This window comes from Hydra vulgaris, chromosome 03 (genome assembly GCF_038396675.1).
Source record: "Hydra vulgaris chromosome 03, alternate assembly HydraT2T_AEP".
NCBI lineage: Eukaryota > Metazoa > Cnidaria > Hydrozoa > Anthoathecata > Hydridae > Hydra > Hydra vulgaris.
Window position 1 is genome coordinate 62,868,665 of NC_088922.1, and position 8,361 is coordinate 62,877,025.

Consider the following 8,361-nt stretch of genomic DNA (forward strand, 5'->3'; position numbering starts at 1 on the left):
TCACTATAGATAGTTATTTATTAGAAAAGAAATAACAAATACCTATCTGCTTTTTAATCGATTCTATAAAAAAAGATACGAAATTAATAGATTTATCGCAAAATAAATAAGATTCTATCGTAAAATATTAAATATAAAAAATGAAGATATTTAGTAAACAACTAACCTTTTCTTATTTTTAACTCTTTTAAAGCTAAATATATAATATAAGTTACGGTTAACAATTAAATATATCATGTATTATATTTGTTAATAGTTAAGTATGAAAAAGTGACCAGACTTTTCATTTTAAAACCCTTACCTATTTCGTCCTCTTCCACTCCTAGATACAAAAAAAGATTGTAATTACTGTCAATAATCGCATACGAAACAATTACTGTAATTACTATCAATAATCGCACAAAAAAAAGATTGTAATTACTATCAATAATCGCATATGAAACAATTACTGTTACATTTGACTTATTAAACAAAAATTGATAAAATTGAAATATATATAAATAAATATTAGTTTAGTTTAAAAATTTTAAAATGAAGAACCAAAAATATAAATGTAAACAGACATACGCAATTGCTTGAGTACTTCGAGGTCTAAATAAATATGTATGTGATATATATATATATATATATATATATATATATATATATATATATATATATATACATATATAAATTCGATTAAACTTTAAAACAAAATTTAAACAAATTAGAAAAATCTGAAAAGTGCACAGTTTGTTACTTTTAATACATACGCCCGATATTGTGTCTTAGCGCAAATAAAATACTATTAAAAGGTTAATTTAAAAATAAATTGTTGCTATACAAAATTAAGGTACCATAGCAACTAAAAACATATATAAAATCTTGTCGAGAACTCAAAGAGATGATCAATCAATGGAAACTCGGTTGAAGCATCATATAGCTCAAATGAATATTAGATAGAACATGGCAAATTGTGTCAATTATTAGTTATAGTTATTTATTTGTAAATTTATTTATTAAATCTGATTTTCAAAGTATAAGAATACTATGACAAATTTATATGAGATAGAATACTATGACAAATTTATTCAACATAATGGTTTTTCTCATCTCTAATTACTCTAAAATAACATGTACTAATTTTGTGTATGGACAACGCAGATGTAATTGAAATATCACAATGTTGATGTCACCGAAAATACTTTTTTATAATTATTTTAACTTTATTTCAAATTTCTTTTCTAATCATTTTTCAAATATTCCAATGCTCAGAGCCCTGTTCACTAAGAAAGTTAATATAAATAAATTATTAATAAATTTCTCTTAACATATAGATGCTACAATTAAATTTTTTTCAAGATTAGACAACTAAATTTTTTCACACTTTGTCCACCTACTGGCCATGCATTGGCTTGAAATTTAAAATTTTTAAGTTAATTAGAACAGTATATTCAAAAATTATTTAATTCGCAAACGTAGATCAATATTACAGCTAATTACCTTTAGAATATTCTTTATCTTCATCATTAGCTATTTATTAAAAAACAATTTCAAATTTGTTAAAACACAGAGTAAATAATTTAGTAAACAATAAAAATTTCAAGAAAGCTAGTAAATAAAACCCTGTAATAAAACGTTTATATATAAAATATTTAGAAGAGAAATACCAGCACAACTTTGCTCAGCAACATCTAAAGCTGAAAACAGCAACATAAGAATAGTTGTAAACAGTTTTCAACCAAAAAAGTCAAGAAATTGTAAATAAATACAAGTAAATCAATAACATATTTAAAATTTTTAAAAATCTATTTTTTTTATAGTAATTTACCAACCAATGGCTTCGGTCAAATATCAGTCACTTACTAATCATCTTCTTCTGTTTTTTCCAGAGGATGAAGATCATCAACCTACAACGCTTGTTACACTGCCATATATTATAACACTCTGCGTGCATATATTGTATAACACCTTTTTAATCTTTAATAATACAGCCCTAAATGTCAGACAAGGAATTATTTAGAGTTATAATAGGAGTATAAAGAAGTTATAAGTCTTTATTCATATTAAATTTTAAAACAGGTACAAATTTAGCATTTTGTACCTAATTTATTTCATTTGTAAGTATTTTTTATCGAGCCCTTTATAATGCAACCTTCCCCAATAACATCCTTATGTTGTGAAAAAACTGCATTTGTTGTCATTTAATCTAGCATTTTTCTTCTTTGATTAAATATAATAGGTATCAACAAATTATATATTATTTGCCTATTTATTTACACTTTTTGTACTCATCATCATCAGTATCTTTAATGACCACCAATGTGTAATTAGTAAATTGCTAGTAAATTGTTACTAGGTTACAATTTTAACATACAACTCCGCCTTCTGGACAACATAATTGCTAAAAGATTCAGAGATAAACAAAAAAAGTAAACTTAATTAAAAGGGTTGTAAAAAAAATAATTTTTACCAAGAATCTCACGCCTTTTAGCTAAAATAAAAACAAACATTTTTTTAACAAAATAACGAAGTTATTTGGTTTTCCAATATTTCTGATAAAAGTCTGTAAAAAAATACAAAATAAAAATAAAATTTAAACAGATTACCTACCTTATTCTATTTTTTTGCTAGCTGAAAATTAAAAAAAGAAATTAAAAAATAATTAATACGAATGCTGTTTTATAGAAAGATATATAAATAGCTGATACCTATTTGCTCTTTGATAAATGCTGAAAAATAAGGTAAATAAGTAATATATTTGTATATATATTTGTATATATATATATATATATATATATATATATATATATATATACATATATATATATACATATATATTATATATGCATATATATGTATTATTATTATTATTAATATAAATTAGTAACAACACTAATCTGACTTTTTCGTCTACAGTCTGTATCACCTTCAAGAGGCTCTTCAGGAAGTGTTAGATAAGTATTTTAACTAATTTATTTTTGCTCTGTGAGAATGATCATACAGCATTAAAATGGCTTTTCTGATGTATGAATATATATATATATATATATATATATATATATATATATACACCCGCACACATACACATATATACCTATGTATATATATATATATATATATATATATATATATATATATATATATATATACACCCGCACACATACACATATATACCTATGTATATATATATATATATATATATATATATATATACACCCGCACACATACACATATATACCTATGTATATATATATATATATATATATATATATGGATAGGGTCCCTGTTTATACTTTTGGTGTGCATTGCAGAGGCCACATTTTGTTATGGCTTAGGGTTTATTAGTAGTAATGAGGCAATTGCTTGGGCTATTAAACAGTGTTCTGAGTATTATCTATGCTTTGACTGAAGTTCTTCAATCAAATTTAAAAATGAATAAAGTACCAAAACCTATAAAACAAAAAAAACCATCATCATCACCAAGTTCTCTAAACCTACCATTCACTAATATTCGTGGTCTTCGAAGAAACTTTTCTTCTGTTGAGTCTTATCTCTTGCAAAGTTCACCAGACCTACTTGCTCTTTGTGAGACTAATTTGAGTTCAGATGCATCATGTTGCGATCTTAGTGTTAATGGTTATCTTCCTTTATTTCGTAAAGACTTCAATTGTCACATGCTTGGCCTGGGCATTTACATTCGTAAGTATTCACCCATTTGTCGTGAAACTAAGTTTGAATCCACAGACTTTTCTTTTACATGTTTCGTTTAGCACCACTTCACTCTATCGCCTTTCTCTTTGTTCTATTTCGCTCTCCGTCATCACAAGACTGTACTCTTTTAGCTGTTACTACTGGTCATATTGACCGAGCCCTCTCTCTTTATCCATCAGTTAATATAGTTGTTGTCGGTGACTTTAATGTTCACCACTCTGAATAGCTTGGCTCTAGTGTCAGAGATTCTGCAGGCATTAAAGCCCACAACTTTTGCCTTTCTCAATCTCAAATATTCAACTTTCCAACTCGCTTTCCAGACAACCCGAATCAATTACCTTCTCTACTCAACTTATGTCTTGTTTCTGATCCTAGTCAGTGATTAGTCTCTCCACATTCACCCTTAGGTGCTTCTGATCACAGTTTGATTTCTCTAAAAATAATATCTTATTCTTCTTAATCACCTGAATCCTCTATGTTCGCACCTCTTACAACTACAGTAAAGCTGACTGGGATTCTTTCTGGAATTTTTTTTGTGATGGCCCTTGGGTGGAAATCTTTTATCTTCCTGTCGAAAAATGTGCTTCTTATATAACTCCATGGATTCAGGCTAGCATGGAATCTTTTGTTTCCTCTGACGATTCCAGATCAAGTGTCACTCTCCACCATGGTTTTCCTCACATTGTGTTGCTGCGATTGCCAATCGAAACCGTTACTTCCAAACTTATAAGCAAAACAATTCTCCAGAAAACAGACGTCTGTTTATTACTGCTAGAAACCACTGTAAAAAGGTAATGTCAAACGCCAAAGCCCGCCATTCTCAGGTCATGAAATCTCGTATTTCATCACAAAAATTAGGCTCTCGTGACTTCTGGAGAATCTTTAGTAGTATTAATAATAAGGGCAAATCTTTAATTCCACCTCTCTTGTATGGTTCAGACTTTGTCACCTCACCTAAAGACAAACCTTAATTGTTTCCTAAAAACTTTTCATCAATAATCTCTTGATTCCACTAGTTGCGTTTTACCTGATATTGCCAACAAACAGGTTGATCCATTGCTTGACATTCATATCACTCCAGCTTCTGTATCTAAAGCGATTTCCCGCCTAGATTCTTCTACAGCTTGTGGCCCAGACAACATACTTGTTATTGTCTTGCAGAAGTGTTCTGCGGAGCTATCGTCTATACTCTTGAAACTATTCAACAAGTGCTTATCAGAGTCTTGTTTTCCGGCATGCTGGAAAGCGGCCTCTGTTATACGTATCTTCAAAAATTCTGGAGAGCGATCTGATTTGTCTAACTACCATCCCATTAGTCTTCTTCCTATCATAAGCAAAGTTTTTGAATCTTTAATAAACAAACACTTAATTTCTCAACTTGAATCTAAAAACTTACTTTCTGACCATAAATATGGATTTCGATCTTCTCGTGCTACAGCTGATTTGCTAACAGTAATAACTGATAGGTTTAATCCTGCTTTAGAAAAAGGTGGAGAGGTTATTGCCATCGCTCTTGACATTTCAATAGCTTTTGATAAAGTTCAAACATAGTGGTCTTCTCCATAAGCTTTTCTCTTATGGTGTATCTTGCAACACCTTTAAGATTATTAAATCCTTCCTTTCCAATCGTAGCATGAAAGTTGTCCTCGATGGACAACACTCTTCTTCTTATTCTGTCACTTCAGGGGTTCCTCAAGGTTCTATCCTTGGCCCTATACTCTTTATAATTTACATTAACGATCTTCCAGATATTCTCACATCTAAGGTGGCATTGTTTGCTAATGATACTACCATTTACTCTTGTTGAGATAATAAACCAACACTCTCTGATTGCTTGGAGGGGGCATTTGAGCTTGAAAAGGATCTTACTTCTGCTACAGCATGGGGCTCACAGTGGCTGGTGAACTTCAATACAGATAAAACTCAATTTTTTTCAACCAATCGTTATCGCAATAATTTAAATCTTCCTATATTTATGAACGGTGATGTACTCGATGAGTCATCTACTCTTCATCTTCTAGGATTAACTCTTACTTCCAATCTTTCTTGGAAACCATATAACAACTCAGTTGCAAAATTAGCATCTGCTAAGGTGGCATCTCTTTATCGAGCTCGACAATTTCGTACTTCGGATTCTATTCTCTATTTCTATAAATCTCAAATCCGGCCTTGTATGGAATACTGTTGCCATGTCTGGGGTGTATCTTCTAATGATGCCCTTTCTCTTTAAGACAAGGTGCAAAAACACATTGCAAACATAGTTCGACCTGCTATTGCAGCCAACCTCCAACCCTTATTACATCGTCATATTATTGCTTCTCTTTCTCTTTTCTACAAATACTATAATATATATTATATATATATATATATACACATATATTAGGGTGTCCTAGAAGAAAATCTAATACAAAATTGTGCACTATGAAACTCTTTCCAGAAGACCATACAAATAAATGGGCTCAAAGAAACCGTGTAGCTGAAGGTATTTTAAAAGAAAATTTTATATAAATTTTTAGAGTTTTTTTTCATTATTTGATTGAAACTCAAAAAAGTTATTACTATTAAACTTTCTTTCTCTTCTTTCCATGAGAGAATGTTATCTTTGGTTATATCAAGATGGAGAAAAAAAAAAAAAAAGACTGAGAAACAAAGTCTGATTGCTTTGAGAGGGGACAGACCAGTGTAAAAGGTTGTTCTCTGTCAAAACTGTTTATCATTGGAACATCACATTTTAACAACTACAAAAGAATATCTATTCACTCTTCCTCCTCTAAGCGTTGCTAAAGCTAAGTAAAGATAAAGCTTAGAGAACACACTGTGGTGTAAAATACCAAGTGTGTCTGAGAAAGTGGATCTATCATGATCTGCGATGAAATCTTCAATACTCTTGAATGGATGGAGCATGAGCAGCCATTGGACTCTTCAAGAAGGATAAACAGTGAAAGATCATTAAATAACCTGTTGCATCCTGTATTACCTTTCTCTTGTCGATACTGAGTTGCTTGTTGCAATTCTTGGTCGTTTGCATCTAATTGCAACATGTTTTCTAGTGTTAGAGCAAGTTGTGTCAGCACAACAAGATATGATCTGGTCTGTTAAGTCATAAAATTCCACAAGACTTTGGAGGAGGGTACTTCAAGTACTACTAGAAGAAAGTAAACCCGACTATGGAGAGGAAACATTATTTGCCATCCTTTATACTGTTTCTGAAACCATTACGTCTGCCCAGTACTGTTTGACCAACTTTGTGCCAAAGTGAAGAACAGGTTTTAAACCCCTAATTTTATCCAGATTCTGTTCTACTATTAAAAGTGTTTTATTTTCTATAATTTAATAGTTTATTCTTGTCATCTGCGACTTGGAAATGTTCAACATGTCAATATTAAATCCCCCAACTCAGAATAGGGAAGACAACATGCAAATTTTTCAAAACTTCTTCTTCTGCTGCTCTTTTCAGAAATTGGTACTTTTTTTTTTTTTTTAATTAAAGGTTGCTCTTAGTCTTCTCCAGTTGCTCTTTTTCTACCATCTTCCTCAGCAGGTTTCCTATCCTTTCCTCACCTTCAGCAATTATTTCAGCAAATGTTTTGTCATTTTTGTAAGATAAAAATAACATCTACCCTAACAGATGTATATATGTATATATGTATGTATGTATGTATGTATATATTTGTGTGTGTGTGTGGGTGTGTGTGTATATATGTACATATATATATATATATAGATATATATATACATATAAATGTACGTCTATGTATACCTATCTACGTACATGTATATATATAAATATATATATATATATATATATATATATATATATATATATATATATATATATACATATATATATACATATATATATATATATATATATATATATATATATATATATGTATACACATGTTCGTAGATATGTATATATAGTCGTACATATATATATATATATATATCCATATAGACATACATATATATATGTATATATACGTATATATATATATACTTATACATATATATACATATATGTATATATATTTATATATACTTATATATATATATATATATATATATATATATATATATATATATATATACACATATATATATATATATTTGTAACATATATGTATGTGTTTACACTTACATTTATTTTTGAAATGAATGAAAATTTTACTTAATACTTGAATAGAAACTGATAATAGATAAATAATAAAGTAATAATAAAAAATCTTACTCGTTACATCTTCCAAATCTTGGTGCACGTTATTTTCGATCATCTTGATCCTCAAAATAAATAGTAAACTTGCTTTAAATAAAAAATACAGCGACTTTGTATCCACGAGGTTTTACGACGGAACATTTAAGCAACAACGCATGCGCTAAACTTGTGACGCGCATTCTAAGTCTGCATTTTTCAAAAAATCTAAACCTACTTTTGATGCATCTTCTCTAGGGCTAACCTTGTGCGTATGCGACGGAAATGAAAACACTGGAATTGATCTAAAATAGCTAAGAAAACTAATTTAGTAAGTTGCATGGTATGGATAATTTCTTTACTATTATTAAGTCTCTAAGCAAGAACTAGTTGCATCAAATTTTTATTTAAATGCTCATATAGATTTATTTACATGGCTGATTTGTGAAAATTATTTTTACTGATGGCTGACAAGT

At 29.3% G+C, this 8,361-nt stretch overlaps 1 long non-coding RNA gene across 1 annotated transcript; it reads right to left on the minus strand.

Moving 5' to 3' along the window:
- Window positions 1-8,067, minus strand: LOC136078333 (uncharacterized). The gene is made up of 5 exons (XR_010637729.1): window positions 7,925-8,067; window positions 568-591; window positions 302-322; window positions 167-193; window positions 1-63 (listed from the first exon to the last, which is right to left on the minus strand). It is a non-coding gene; the product is annotated as an uncharacterized LOC136078333 (long non-coding RNA).
- Window positions 8,068-8,361: the final 294 nt, after the last annotated feature.